Below are 14,344 nucleotides of genomic sequence, written 5' to 3'. Positions count from 1 at the left end.
AGGGCAGTCAATGCGAGACAATAACAGATCAGAGACAAAAGACGCTTTGGTCACATTGCGGCGCAAAGACAGTGTTTCAAGACCAATGAGGTTGCAACGATCTTCGTATCTGGGCAGATTGTAGGGATCGCTCCAAGGCAGGTGGCGCAGCGCAAAACGCACAAATTTACGCTCAATACTCTCGATGCGTTGAATGCTGTTCTTGTAGAAAGGAGCCCAAACAACGGCGGCGTATTCCAGTGTGGAACGAACGAGCGAGCAGTACAACGATTTTAAGCACTGTACGTTAGTGAAATGCTTAGTAACCCTAAAAATAACTCCTAGATTACGCGAAGCCTTAGACGAGATAAAAGCAATGTGATCCTTAAATGTAAGCTTTGAATCCACAAGAACCACTAAATCTTTCACTGTAGTTTCTCTTTTTAATTTGTTTTGCAAGATAGTGTAGTCGAATGTTACGATGGAGCGTTTTCGTGCAAACGTAATCACAGAACACTTCGAGGCATTCAAAACCATCCTGTTAGTCATGCACCAATTAGCGAAAATGTCTAACTGAGATTGCAAAAACAAAGCATCAGAGTAACTTTTAACTATATGGAATAACTTATAATCATCGGCATAAGACACCTTGAAGCACTTAATCAATGAATCCAGATCGTTTATGTATAGAAGGAAAATATAAGGACCGATATGGCTGCCTTGAGGTACGCCGGACGTTACGTCGAAGGATGAGGATAAATGATTCCCGATTTTAACAGACATTTTACGGCCAGACAACTAAGATCGAAGCCATTCCAAAAAACTGCCGCAGAAACCGAGACGTTCCAGTTTCGCAATCGTAATTTGATGGTTGATTTTATTGAAGGCGGCCGACAGATCGGTGTATATTGCATCAGCCTGCAATCGATCCTGTAGCGAGCGAGCGATAAATGAGGTGTAGGCTACTAAATTAGTGCAAGTAGATCGCCTGGGAATGAAACCGTGTTGAGTTTCTGATATGTATCTAGAACAACAATGTGTCAAAAACTCGAGAACGATGAGCTCCAATAATTTCGATAGTGCACATAAAGATGCGATTCCTCGGTGATTGGGAACTTCGCTTTTGGATCCTTTTTTATAAACCGGAAAAACGTAAGATGATTTCCAGATGGTAGGAAACACTCCGGAACTTAACGATATATTGAAAACGACGGACAGAGGTAGGCAAAGCGACGACGAGCATTTTTTAATGATAGATGATGGGATTCCGTCAGGTCCAGGAGTGTTGGAACACTTGAGTTTTATGCAAGCTTTTTGTACAATATCGGAAGATATCGTGAAATTAGGTCCAATACTAGTCCTACGGGGAATGTTGTCGGCTGCTGCGGAGACTTGTTGATTATTAAGAGTATCATTGGTAAAAACACAGCTGAATTGTTGGCGAAATAACTCACAGATGTCCGGCAATGAAGTCGCTTCTAAATCACCCAGCGACATAGAAGTGGGTAAACCTGACTCACGCCTCTGTTCATTAACGTAATTCCAAAACTTTTTTGGATTGTTACGAAGGTGGCTCTGAATACGATGAAGGTAGGAATTGAAGAGAGACTTATTAAGTCTCTTGTAACAATGATTTAAGAAGATTCTGATTCTTTGGCATATCGGTATTTCGAAAACTTTTTTAGAGCTGACCTTTTGGCCAATTTAAACTTTTTTAGTGTATGATTCGACCATGGAGGATATTCACAGCCATGATTGAGTTTTTTAGGAGTAAACTGGTCGATAGCATAAATCAGTACGTTCGAAACAATTTCAGCCGCTGCGTTTGAATCAGATTGTGGCAAGATTTCATTCCAATTGATACGAGACAAGAAAAGGTGCATTCCTCGAAAATCTGTCTTGCGATAGGCATATGTCAGCTTCTCAGCGGTATCTTCGAATGTACAAGGTACACATTTTCGGAGAAAACAATGAAGAGCAGGGTGGTGTTGGCATAGTTTAACGAGAGGAGCTGGAGCACGACAAACGGCAAAGTGATCGGATAGCTCCTGGCTTCCAAAGCAAAGATCCAAAATACAGTTGTTGTCATTAGTGACGTCACATAGTTGAACTAGCCTCGCGGTGCTGTAACCGTCGAGTAGCTGAGTGATACACGTGTTAGTTGATGAGTGTGATGAGTCTGGGTACAGAAATGATGTATTATTGCGAACCCAATTAATGCCGCTAAAGTTGAAGTAGTTGATTGTAATATATGTGCAGTGTCGACAGAAACAATAAACTTCATCAATTAAATTAAAATAAATTTAATTCAGTTAAAAATGCGGGCCCCCAAAATAGACCCGGGCCCCAGGGTAGTTGCCCCCCCTGACCCCCCCTCTCGTCGGGCCTGGGTATGGGTAACGGGGCGTTGGAGCGGGACAGAACGGTTCGAACGGTACATATTATAGACAGCAACGCAATGTTCGCGCTAAAATTATAAAGGTGAGGGCGATTGAATCCCAATAACGACCAACAAAAAAAATTTTTAATATAATTTTTTTTTCAGGGTGAATAGGCAATTTTGTTACCCTAAAGGGTGAATTTCTGCAGAATTCCACAAATGGCGCGCAGTATCTCAAAAGGTAGACAATCAGTGTTTGCCTCTAGTAACGTTAGGAGAAAGGTGACTTTTTTAGCCTCACAAAATCATGTTTCCATAAAATCATTTTTAGTGACTGATTCTATTTAATAAGTCAATTGTTATTTGGAATATTAAATACGACCTAGGCCTACTATTTCGATACTGTAGACTAATTATTGTGATATGACAATCTGATAAAATTAGAAGTTAACAAAAAGAATACTGGGCAAATTCGAAAAATTAGATTCCTCAAAGTACAATGTCAGTCAATTAGATCAGTTTGAAGGTATTTGTAATTAATAAACAATTTCGCAAATGCAAAAATATATTACATAACATCACATTAATATATTGACTTGCGGTTTGAATATTGAAAAAATCATGATTTTGTCATAAAGCCCTAAAGCTTTGGCGGTCTGAGGGAGTGGGAGCTAGAAAACTGGAACTTGTGCTTCTAATCAAACAAAACATTACGCTGTTCACTACACTACAGTGATTAAATCATGACAATATTTTAACCGATTTGGTTAACCCAACATTTATTCATACATAGAATCTCGACATCAACATACCATGATCAGCCTCTTCATGACTTTACAAGTGTTCTCAACAAATTCCTTTGTTGGTATTAGAATAAGCTACAACTTTACGGAATAGAGTAAGTCTCTATTTGAATTTGTTTGGAATCGAAAAAACGCGTTTGGAAATAACGAAAATTTTCCGAACTAACCGCAAAACCAATGGTTTAGACGCTATTAATACAGAGCACAAAAATAACATTTTAAAACTCAACACTGTTTATGTTCACTTACCAACCAAAAGTTTACAATTTCGTTTACCATAAGCAATTTCGAAAAAATATTCTGCTTAAAATTTCAGATATAGTAAGTATCTCAGAGCTAATGAGTATTCAATAGAAAATTCAGCCAAACTGCAGCAAGTTCTACTGCCCATGATCACAAATCATTTAGATAAAAATTAATAATCCCAAATATATGACAAATATGTGATCATGAGCAGTATATTGCAGGTGAGTAAGTTTGGCGATATGTGTCATTAAACACCAGAAAGACAGAGTCTGCGGACCTGGAGCGCATTTTGATTGAACCCAAAAATGTTTGAACGGAGCATCCAGCGATAATGATAGTAATACCAAATACAAATTCACAAAACATATTTGTATTTGGTAATACCATCATAAACCTAAAAGCTTAGAATATAACTTTGTCAAAAATGCAATAACAGATATGCCATAACCGGGAACTTTCCCTTATTAATTAATACTATCGATTCCGCTTACAGGCAGCAAAAAAAATCAAGAGCCAAAACTAACCTTCAAATCTGGCTGTTTATGACGATAACATCTGAACATTAAGGCCACTTATGTTGCTATGCTAGTTGCATAAGTCATTTTACAACAATTTGAAAGATACCTGTAAATTTTCATTGAATCTGATGTAGTAAAACGTGTCGTTCAAATATATCTCTAACAAAAAGCATCTTTCAAATATAACAACGCGATATGAACATCATATCGTAATTAGAAAAAAAAGAACCAGAAAAAAACAGGGAGGTAGCGGAATGGGCTTAAACCGGCCAATTACCACCAACCATTTGTTTACTCCGTAGCGCGTTTTCGAACCATATCGTACCAACAGACAGTCACTTGGTTGAAATATAACATACATGAACATCTTCTGAGTGCCATAAGTTCACCGAGTTACGACTAGTAATTTTAGGGGAATTACGAATAAAACCGATCCCCTGCGACTTTCTCCATAAATAAATTTTTTCTTCATTTTATTATGACAGGTTATTATTTGTTCGATTATGTACAGCATTTGAAGACAAATTAAACTTTCATTAGTACGTCAAATGTCACAAAAAAAACAAAACAAACGACAGCAATGTTAATCGTCCGGATGTTAGATTTTGCTGGTGGATGTTATGGTTTTAATCAAATTAACCCTCTAGTTCCCAACACCGCTTCTAGGCGGTCTCTTTAAAAATCTAAATAAAACTACTAAAACATGATTGTCTGTTGTCATCCGCACTAGTATTTCTTCCCAACGCTCACACCTTTCATACACACACATTGTTTGAATAATCGTAGCTTTCTGTTAAAGGAAATTGAAGCTCAAAGTTGAAAATTCGCTGAAAACGTGGAAAAAAAACTATTTTGTGTTTAGTGGTAATCAAATTTTAACTATTTTTGGAAATTTTAACAACAAAATTTTTTTTTGGGTAGCCTGTAGCATTTTCCTTTTTTTTGTTTTGCTGAGCTGTAACAAAAACATGCTATCGTCGAAAGCAATCATCCCTGCAAAGTTAGGCTCCATTTAAAAAATTCCATCTGGTGATTAGGGACCATTCATAAATTACGTAACGCGTTTAGGGGGTACGAAAAGTTGTGACATATGGGGGAGAGGGAGTAAGCCAGATCGTTACGAAACAATTTTTTTTCGAGGAATTTGTTACGTAATAGGGGAGGGGGGATAGAGAAATTTATGACAACTTGTTACATGGGGGGAGGAAGGAGTCAATTTTGGGCAATTTTTGCGTTACGTAATTTATGAATGGTCCCTTACCTATCATTGAGAATGGCATTGGCTTTAAATTTCCAAGCACAAACGTGATTGGAACACTTCAGTGAACCACCTGTTTCTTCTCTTTTTTCTTTTAGACAATACGGTGCACATGCGCCGGGCATGTCATGCTTGTGGATAAGGGCCATTAATAAATTACGTAACGTGAAAATTGCCCAAAATTGACTCCCCCCATGTAACAAATTGTCACAAATGTCTCCATCCCCCCCTCTTCTATTATGTTATTCATTGAATTTTTTTTCTTCGGTGAAAACATATTACGTAACGATCTAGCTTACTCCCCCTCCCCCTATGTCACAACATGTCACAACTTGTCGTACCCCCTCCCCCCCTAAAAGCGCTATGTAATTTATGAATCGTCCCTAAACAACTGTTTTCTTCGTTCCTTAGAGCGTTTCAGTAGTTCTGTGTAAGGGTTGGGGTTTAGAGATAAAAAGAGGCATGAGTTCTCGCTCCTCCGAGTTTTGTTAATATTTTTTTCATCAGCTTATATGTCAAACATAAAATTTCAGAAACAAATAATATAGGGGAGCCCGGGGCTAGTTGGCGGTTGGGGTAAGTTGGCGGAACCCCTTTTTCTCTGTTCCTATTAGACATAAAGCGTCTCTCGTTGTGTACCTTAAGTAATGTGAAACGCATTATCCAATGTGTTTTTGTTGCGAAACATTATGTTTTGTAGAAGCTGTGGACGAAATTGTGTTTTTGAGCATAATTTGTAAATTTTCTTGATTTTAAACATTTTGTGTAATTTAAGGTCCCGAACGATTATATTTTTCGGTAGTGCGTGAAAAGAGGCTTCAGCATCCGTATAGATATTATGCCTATTCATACCCAAAAGTAATTTTTTAAATTCTTTTTTATAAAATATGCGGTTGGGGTAAGTTGGCGGTAACGCACACGGGGTAAGTAGGCGGTACTATTGATAGTGCAAAAATAGTCATCATATATTTTTATTTCTGGAATTCACTCCAAAGTAAGAGGAAACTTTTTCTTGTGTCTCTCGTCAATGAAATGGACAATTATTTCAGTAAAACGCCTGAAGAATTTCGTAAATTTGCTTTTGAATATGGAGTACGCGTCGAAGTCAAAATGACAGGGTATTGAAACTGAAATATAATGAGATATGCCGAATACTATACAGTTATATTGAAAAGACAATCGGCACATTCCATATGGACCACTTATTTGATTGTATTCCTAATGAATTGCTTATTTTCTGGCAGTTCGCCAACTTACCCCATGCATACCGCCAACTTACCCCGAGGCTGGGGTAAGTTGGCGGCTTTTCCGCGTTACTTTTTTGTCTCTAGATATGAAGACAACGTATCAAACATTTTAATAAAATTCAGAGATGTTGCCAACAGTCTACTTTTTCATGCAACGTGTTCTATTTTGCAAGATCTACCAAAGTCAAAGCAGTAAAAAATGAAAACTGAAAACACCGCCAACTAGCCCCGGTCTCCCCTACCGTTAGTAGCACAGCTGGCTGGTTGGCTGGCTTGATTGCAGAGGGGAAAGGAGCTCTCTGGCCCGGAACTTCATTCTCATTCAAAAGTTCGGTATGGCTTGACGTCGCAGGTGAATAACTCTTACGTATGCGTTGGTGACCAACTAACATAAAAATAAATTCGCGTTAAACAATTACCAAGACTTGAACCGACAATCAATATCTCACCAAAGAAACCCCTTTACTAACTGCGCTATAGCAATACATGATAGTGTCTTCGCAAAGTGACATACATAAGCTTCGCTTGAGCGTGAACGATTCAAGCGTATTGAGCTGCGGCCCGTGCATGGCATGGGTATCGGACATTGCAAGTTGACGTCATATGAGTAAAAATGCTCGAAGATATGACACGCTCACTTGCACTGAATCGGAATAAAAAAAATTCGAAGTCCATGTAAACAAGCTCGCTGAGCTGTCATTTTTTCGAGCATTTTTACTCATACGACGTCATCTTGCAATGTCCCATACCCATGCATGCACGAGCAGAAGCTCTGCGCTTAGATCGTTCACGCTCAAGCGAAACTTATGTATGCCACTTTGCCATCACGCTGTTATGTTTCGCGTTAGCTCAGTTAGTAAAGGGGTGTCTTCGGTGAGACAATGATTGTCGGTTCAAGTCTCTTGGGTAAATTATTTTAACGCGAATTTCTTTTTATGACAGTATGGTCACCAACACATACGTAAGAGTAATTTGCCTGCGGCTTTAAGCCATATCGAACTGTTATGAGAAATAAGTTCTTGGTCAGCTAGCTCCTTCCCCTCTGCAATCAAGCCAGCCAGCCAGCCGGTGCTGTGCTACTACGCGGTATGTTAGTTGTTTCTGAAATTTCATGTTTGACTATACTTATACAGCTCATGAAAAAAAACAAAACTCGGAAGCCCGAAACTCATGCCTCTTTGTATCTCTAAGCTCAAACTTTTACACAGAACTACTGCAACGCTCTTTGGAGCGAAGAAAAAAGTCGTTCAAGAACAAACATGACATGCCCTTCCCCCAGCATTGGAAAAAAGAAAAAACAGGTGGTTCGCTGAAGTGTTCCAATCACGTTTTTGCTTTGAAATTTAAAACCAATACCATTTATAGTCTAGAGAATTCGTTGTGGTGGTTCTGACATTGTGCCCACCAAGTCCGCTCCCGTCTTTTTCGCGTTTGCACGCACGATTAAATTAACCCTTGTGAAGGCAAGCTAAAATCCTAACATTAAAGGGCAAGCCGGGCCTCTCAGGCCCGTCTAAATTCAAGCTCCTTTTTGCCGTTCTCATATAAAAAGGTTATGCAATCGGTCGAAATTTCGACTTTTTAACCGAGACCCGCAGGGCCAAATCTCTTATACCATTCGACTCAGTTCGTCGAGATCGTAAAATGTCTGTATGTGTATGTATGTATGTATGTATGTATGGATGTATGTATGTGGCAAACAATCTCACCGATTTTTCTCTGAGGTGGCTGGACCGATTTGTACAAATTTAGTCTCAAATGAAAGGTGCAGCCTTCCCATCGGTCGCTACTGATTTTTTTATTGATCTGACTTTCGGTTCTGGAGTTACGTGTTGAAGAGTACAATCACACGGCAAATTTCCATAGAAACTGATACCACCATGATGTCCAAATGATGCAATATATATTAAAATATGTGACCCATTACATGGCTTTGCATGTCTAGATCATTAATGACCTACCGAAGGCAATTCGACCACATTGGCCAGCTATGGCGGTTCTTGATGCCCCGGGGGAACTTACCAAGTTCCTAAGATAATGTCATACCTATTTCTCAGCGAATTCTTTACCGATTTTTACAAACTTGGTTTCAAATGAAAGGTACAGCATTCCCATTGGCTGCTGTTGAATTTCTAATTGATCCAACTTCCGGTTTCGGAATTAAAAGATGATGAGTACGAACACGCAGCAAATCCCGATTTCAGCGTATAAGGCGATGGATGTAAAAAGGTCAAATTTTTTCCAAAAGGTGAGTACTCGGAAGATCACGTCGAGTATCGATTGGTTCTGAGCTCTATTTCGTTTGAACACCAATAAATGTTTCTGGGTTGCTATTAATTTCTTCTGATGCATAACCGGAATACATATTCATATTTTTCTGCATCAGATTCATAATCGGAAGCAATATCATTCACATCTTCTTCCTTGCTTTGCAAATCAGTTTCGGAATCGTCTGCTGTTGAATTTGCTCGAATTTCTTCCATTATTTCAGATTCTTTGAGACGATTGAAAACATGGGCATATCGTTCTTATAGCCATTTCAATTTTTTGTTGCTTTTACATCCTACAATTTGAATAATTGCGACAACTATAACACAAAGAATGAACAACAAAAATAGACAATAACGACAGAGTTAGGTTATGTTGTATCCAAATAATTGTCAAGTAGACTACAGTGGGTGAAATAAAAGTATTTACCCAAAAAATATGACACACGTCATTATCGTATGCTATTTTTACATTTCTTATAAAAGAAATGTATAGAATTCGCTCAAACTTTCAAGATTTTTTTCTTATAAGAAAAGGTAAAAAGATAAAATCAATCAAAACATGAAAAAAATTCCTGCTAATATGAAGATGAACTCATCAAAATGTTTTTTTTCAGATAAATATTAATGTATAAAACCCGTGGTATTCCTAGTAAATATTGCATGCACACCGGGCCTGCCAGGCCCGGCTTGCCTTTTTGTGCATGTAAAAAATTCAAACATAGCTGCGCATCACTCCATAGATGAAAATTTCACAATTCTTTATTTTTGTTATAGATTTCAAAGCTACTTATCAAAATTTCCATGCCCAAGCTTATACTGCATACACATTTTTTTGTAACTAAAAAATTGTAACGTGCCGGGCCTCTGAGACCCGGTTGCCTTTTTGAGGGTTAACTACGTTTGCATGATCGTCCTATACGATGGAATTTTTATTGAGAGGTTCACTGAAACGTACACGCCGCACCAACTGCTTCTTAAATGCCGCTGTAAAGTTGCCAGTAAGCTTTTGGTGTAACTAGCAATTGTATTTGCTATTTGCGCTTGAAATTTAGTATGTAGCGGTAATAACAAGCCTCCCATTTTGTTTTAAACGCAAGCACAATTTTTAAAACAGAATTTGATTGATTAGTTTATCTCATTTAACCAATTTTATCAATTCTGTAATCTAAAAGGACTTTTCAATCCAGAATGAACGTTGTGAATTTGGCACCATTTGCACCTGGTGTAATCAACCTGCACAAAACGTTGCATAATGCAGTGCTGTTTTCTGGAACAATATGTGTTATCCTTTAGCCCTTCTCCTTTTGTGGCACAGACCTGTTGGTTCACATTTATTTAGCCCTTCGTTATGCAAAATCGCGATATTATGACAGATGGGCTAAGCGCGGCGTATCATGGAGCGCGGCCGTTCCTTTCAATCGGGAAAGGCCGCGTGGAATTTTGGGGAAATTCGCTAATAATTAGGATGAAAATAATGTTTTATGCTTATAAAAGTTATTCATCTTTGTATGCAAAACCCTTCGTTCATAATTTAGGAAATATTTCTAAACAAATCAATCGTGCGAATGCTCTGTGCACGATTACATTTTCACTGGATACATTTCAAGATAAATGCCGTAGCTTCGTCAGTTTTAACTATTTTCACATACATGTTTAACAAACATATGACTACTAGGGTGGCACAAATTTTCATATTTAAATTTGTGTAGACAGTTTCCTATGTGTTCTAAAAAATGTACAATGCTAACTCCGGCAGATACTAGTACAGTGTACAACTTTTCCAAGAAAAGTAATAGGCTACGACTTCTGGTTCAAAATTTCTTCTGTATACTCACAGTGTCTATATCGTTCAAGAAAATTGAATTTATCTGAATACCCTGGCTGATATTGCAAACAAGTTAACCAACCTCTCATTATAAAATTATTATTATGACAGAGGAACAACATCTCATAGTAATTTTCTGGCTAATAAAATTTTAAATGGTTTAACCTGTAGGAGAAGTATGATTAAAACCGGTTTAATCCACCGTGCAGTGAGATGAGACATTTCTTACACATTTCACTATTGGATTCGTTTGCAGAACTCACGAGAAGTAGGCACCCAACTAGAGGTGGGATGAAAACAGTTTCTAGTCTTGCACGAATAAAATCTCGAATAAACTGAATAAATTATAGAAATCAACAAAACGAACGAAATAAAAAAGTAAAGCAAAAAATGAAATAATAGGTTTTTAAATTCATGAAATGAGTAGAAAAATTAATGTAAACCAAAATTATAATATACACGAATCAAATTAGATTAGGTTATTAAATAAAAATTAAGATTATATTTAGAAATAGTTATAAGATTAATAGAATAAATTGAGTCATACTAACAAATTGAATGAAATAAAACGAATAACTGAACATGAAATGCATAAAATTAAAGATATGAATAAAATGAATCAAATGAATCAAATGAAACAAATGATTCAAATGATTCAAATGATTCAAATGATTCAAATGATTCAAATGATTCAAATGATTCAAATGATTCAAATGATTCAAATGATTCAAATGAATCAAATGAATCAAATGAATCAAATGAATCAAATGAATCAAATGAATCAAATGAATCAAATGAATCAAATGAATCAAATGAATCAAATGAATCAAATGAATCAAATGAATCAAATAAATCAAATGAATCCAATGAATCCAATGAATCCAATGAATCCAATGAATCAAATAAATCAAATGAATTAAATGAATTAAATGAATTAAATGAATCAAAAGAATCATATGAATCATATGAATCATATGAATCAAATGAATCACACGAATCAAATGAATCAAATGAATCAAATGAATCAAATGAATCAAATGAATTAAATGAATCATATGAATCAAATGAATCACATGAAGCACATGAATCAAATTAATCAAATGAATCAAATTGATTTAATTCATCCAGTGAATACAATGAATCAAATTAATGAAATGAATCAAATGAATAAAAAGAATGGATGAACAAAATGAATAAAGTAAAAAATAAATGAAATGCATAAATAAAACAAACGAATCAAATAAACAAAATGAGCTGAAGTAATAAAATGAATAAAAAGAAGAAAATTGGCAGAATTAAATGCATTGATTAAAATGAAAAATTGAACAATGCTAAAAGGTTATAAATTATTATAAAGAAATAAATTGAATCAAATAAATTATTTGGATGAAATGATTAAAACTGAAAAAGTAGTCAGATTATTAAAATAAAGAAACTGAACAAAATGAATAAACTGGAAAAAATGAATAAAATGCATACAATGAAAACAATGAATAAAATAAGTTAAATTAATGATATGAGTAAAATGCACAAAAAGAATAAACTGATCAGAGTGAATCCAAAGAATGAACCGAATAAAATAAGTAAAATGAACGCAGATGAACAAAACGAATAAAAAGATGCGGAATGAAATAATTAATTAAAATGAAATGAAATATTTGAAGCTAAAAAATTTTTGAATTAAGAAAATGAATAAACCGGATTGTACGAATTTGAGAACCATTGCATCAAAAAGTTTTGAAATGTTTTGAAAATCCCATCTTCTGAGAAAAGGGTAATATGCAATGGACTTTCTAGGGCTTCCATCTTTTTTTGGTTTTATTCTTTTTGTTTTCATGCTTCTTTACTTGATAGCGTTTTAAGATTATCTGGTGTTTCTACTTTATTGTTGGACATTAATTATTTATCAGGAACCTGGAACGTTCAATTTGCTTTGGAATTCGAAGTTTACTTTTTGGTCACATATTCCCGAAAAAAAGATTTATGTACAGAATAGAATTTACTGGTACAGTATTTTAACACGCAATTGAATATAGTAAAGTGAGACAAGGTCACATGTGCTTTCAAACCCCTTGAACAGATAACGACAGGGAGAATGCGATTCGTGAATGAGACAGGTAGATATTTCAAAATTTTTATTTGCATTGAAGTAAATAGTGTGAAATGTCTAGGCTATGTCGATAGCATAAAAGCCGTGCATTCAGTTGATTGCAATGCAGTCTCTTTCCATTCATCCTTATAGCTTTCATATTGTTTCGTTCGAAATTCTCGTGCAGAAAATATGGATAAATAAGTCCTATACAGACCAATACTGTGAAAAAGAAATGGTTCAAACTACTCAGTATATCCAGATATGGACGACGATAAGTTAGAAGACACATTGTAGTTGCATCCCCCATCGAGAGTGGGTACTTTGGGAGACTTCTTTTCCTGGATCTGATTTGTGGATATTTTTGGTCTTTGATCCGTTTTTTTTCATGAAAGTTCGTACCAATACAACGAATGTGCAGCTGATATAACTCATAGTTCATTCGCCTACGCAACGTTCCGTCTTCCATCTGCAACACCTTTCGTTCGAAAACTCCAAGAGCGCGTTGGTCCTCCACGAGCATAGTCGAAGTGTCGTGGCCGTAGAGGACCACCGATTTAATCAGCGTCTTGTAGATAATCAACTTCGTGCGGCGTCGAATTTTGTTCGACCGGAGCGTCCTCCAGAGTCCAAAATAGGCACGATTTCCCGCCAAGATCCGTCATTGTCATCGGTTACCAGTGAGCCCAAATACATGAATTCGTCGACCATCTCGATTTCGTCACCGTCAATCCGAACTCGGGTGGGAGGTTCACATTGTCGTCTCTAGAACCTCTTCCTCTCATGTATTTTGTCTTCGAAACGTTGATGGCAAGACCAATCCTGCTGACTTCAGCTTTCAGTCTTTGAGCATATATTTCATTCAAAATTCAATAGAGATACGAATAGTGGAATGTCTCTTTTGAAAATTTTCATCGTCAAACTTTCATATTACCCAGTTAAGGCTCAAGTTACCTCAAGGCTTGGTAGTATGCGTAAGAAAAATTGTGTTCAGCTTTGCCACCAGATTATCCATTTAAACCTTTTCAAAACTCTAAAAGAAGAATATCAGTCGATTTATTAAATCATCACGATTCAATTCATGCAAAATACCTGCTGGAAAAACCATCGGCTTAGCTAAATGGTGCTTTTGAAAAAGTGGCTGTGATTTTTTATCACACTACCACACCGAGCTGGGGTACGCAACACAACTGCGCAATGAAAAAATCACAGCCACTTTTTCAAAAGCACCATTTAGCTAAGCCGATGGTTTTTCCAGCAGGTATTTTGCATGAATTGAATCGTGATGATCTAATAAATCGACTGATATTCTTCTTTTAGAGTTTTAAAAAGGTTTAAATGGATAATCCGGTGGCAAAGCTGAACACAAATTTTCCTACGCACACTACCGAGCGTTTAATTCTAACACATGCTTAAAAAAGGTAACTTGAACCTTAAGCCAAATATTTTTCGGATATAGCCATGAATTTCCTTAATTATAGTGTAGATACAGGTTTTGAATATAATTGAATTAAAATTGAGTTGATATAGCAGCAGACAAAAAATAGTTTTGTTTTCTCAACCTTCGCAATTACAATTAATAAATATTTCACATAGGCAGATTATCACACAACTTGGATACAAATACAGAAATAGCTAGATAGATGCGATACAAAAGAGACAAAGCGAGAAAGAGAGAGAGAGAGAGAGAGAGAGAGAGAGAGAGAGAGATGGGGGGGCGTGTGAGGAA

The sequence above is a fragment of the Topomyia yanbarensis genome, chromosome 3 (genome assembly GCF_030247195.1).
Source record: "Topomyia yanbarensis strain Yona2022 chromosome 3, ASM3024719v1, whole genome shotgun sequence".
Classification (NCBI taxonomy): domain Eukaryota; kingdom Metazoa; phylum Arthropoda; class Insecta; order Diptera; family Culicidae; genus Topomyia; species Topomyia yanbarensis.
The sequence above is the reverse complement of the archived record's forward strand: the minus strand, read 5'-3'. Positions refer to the sequence as shown.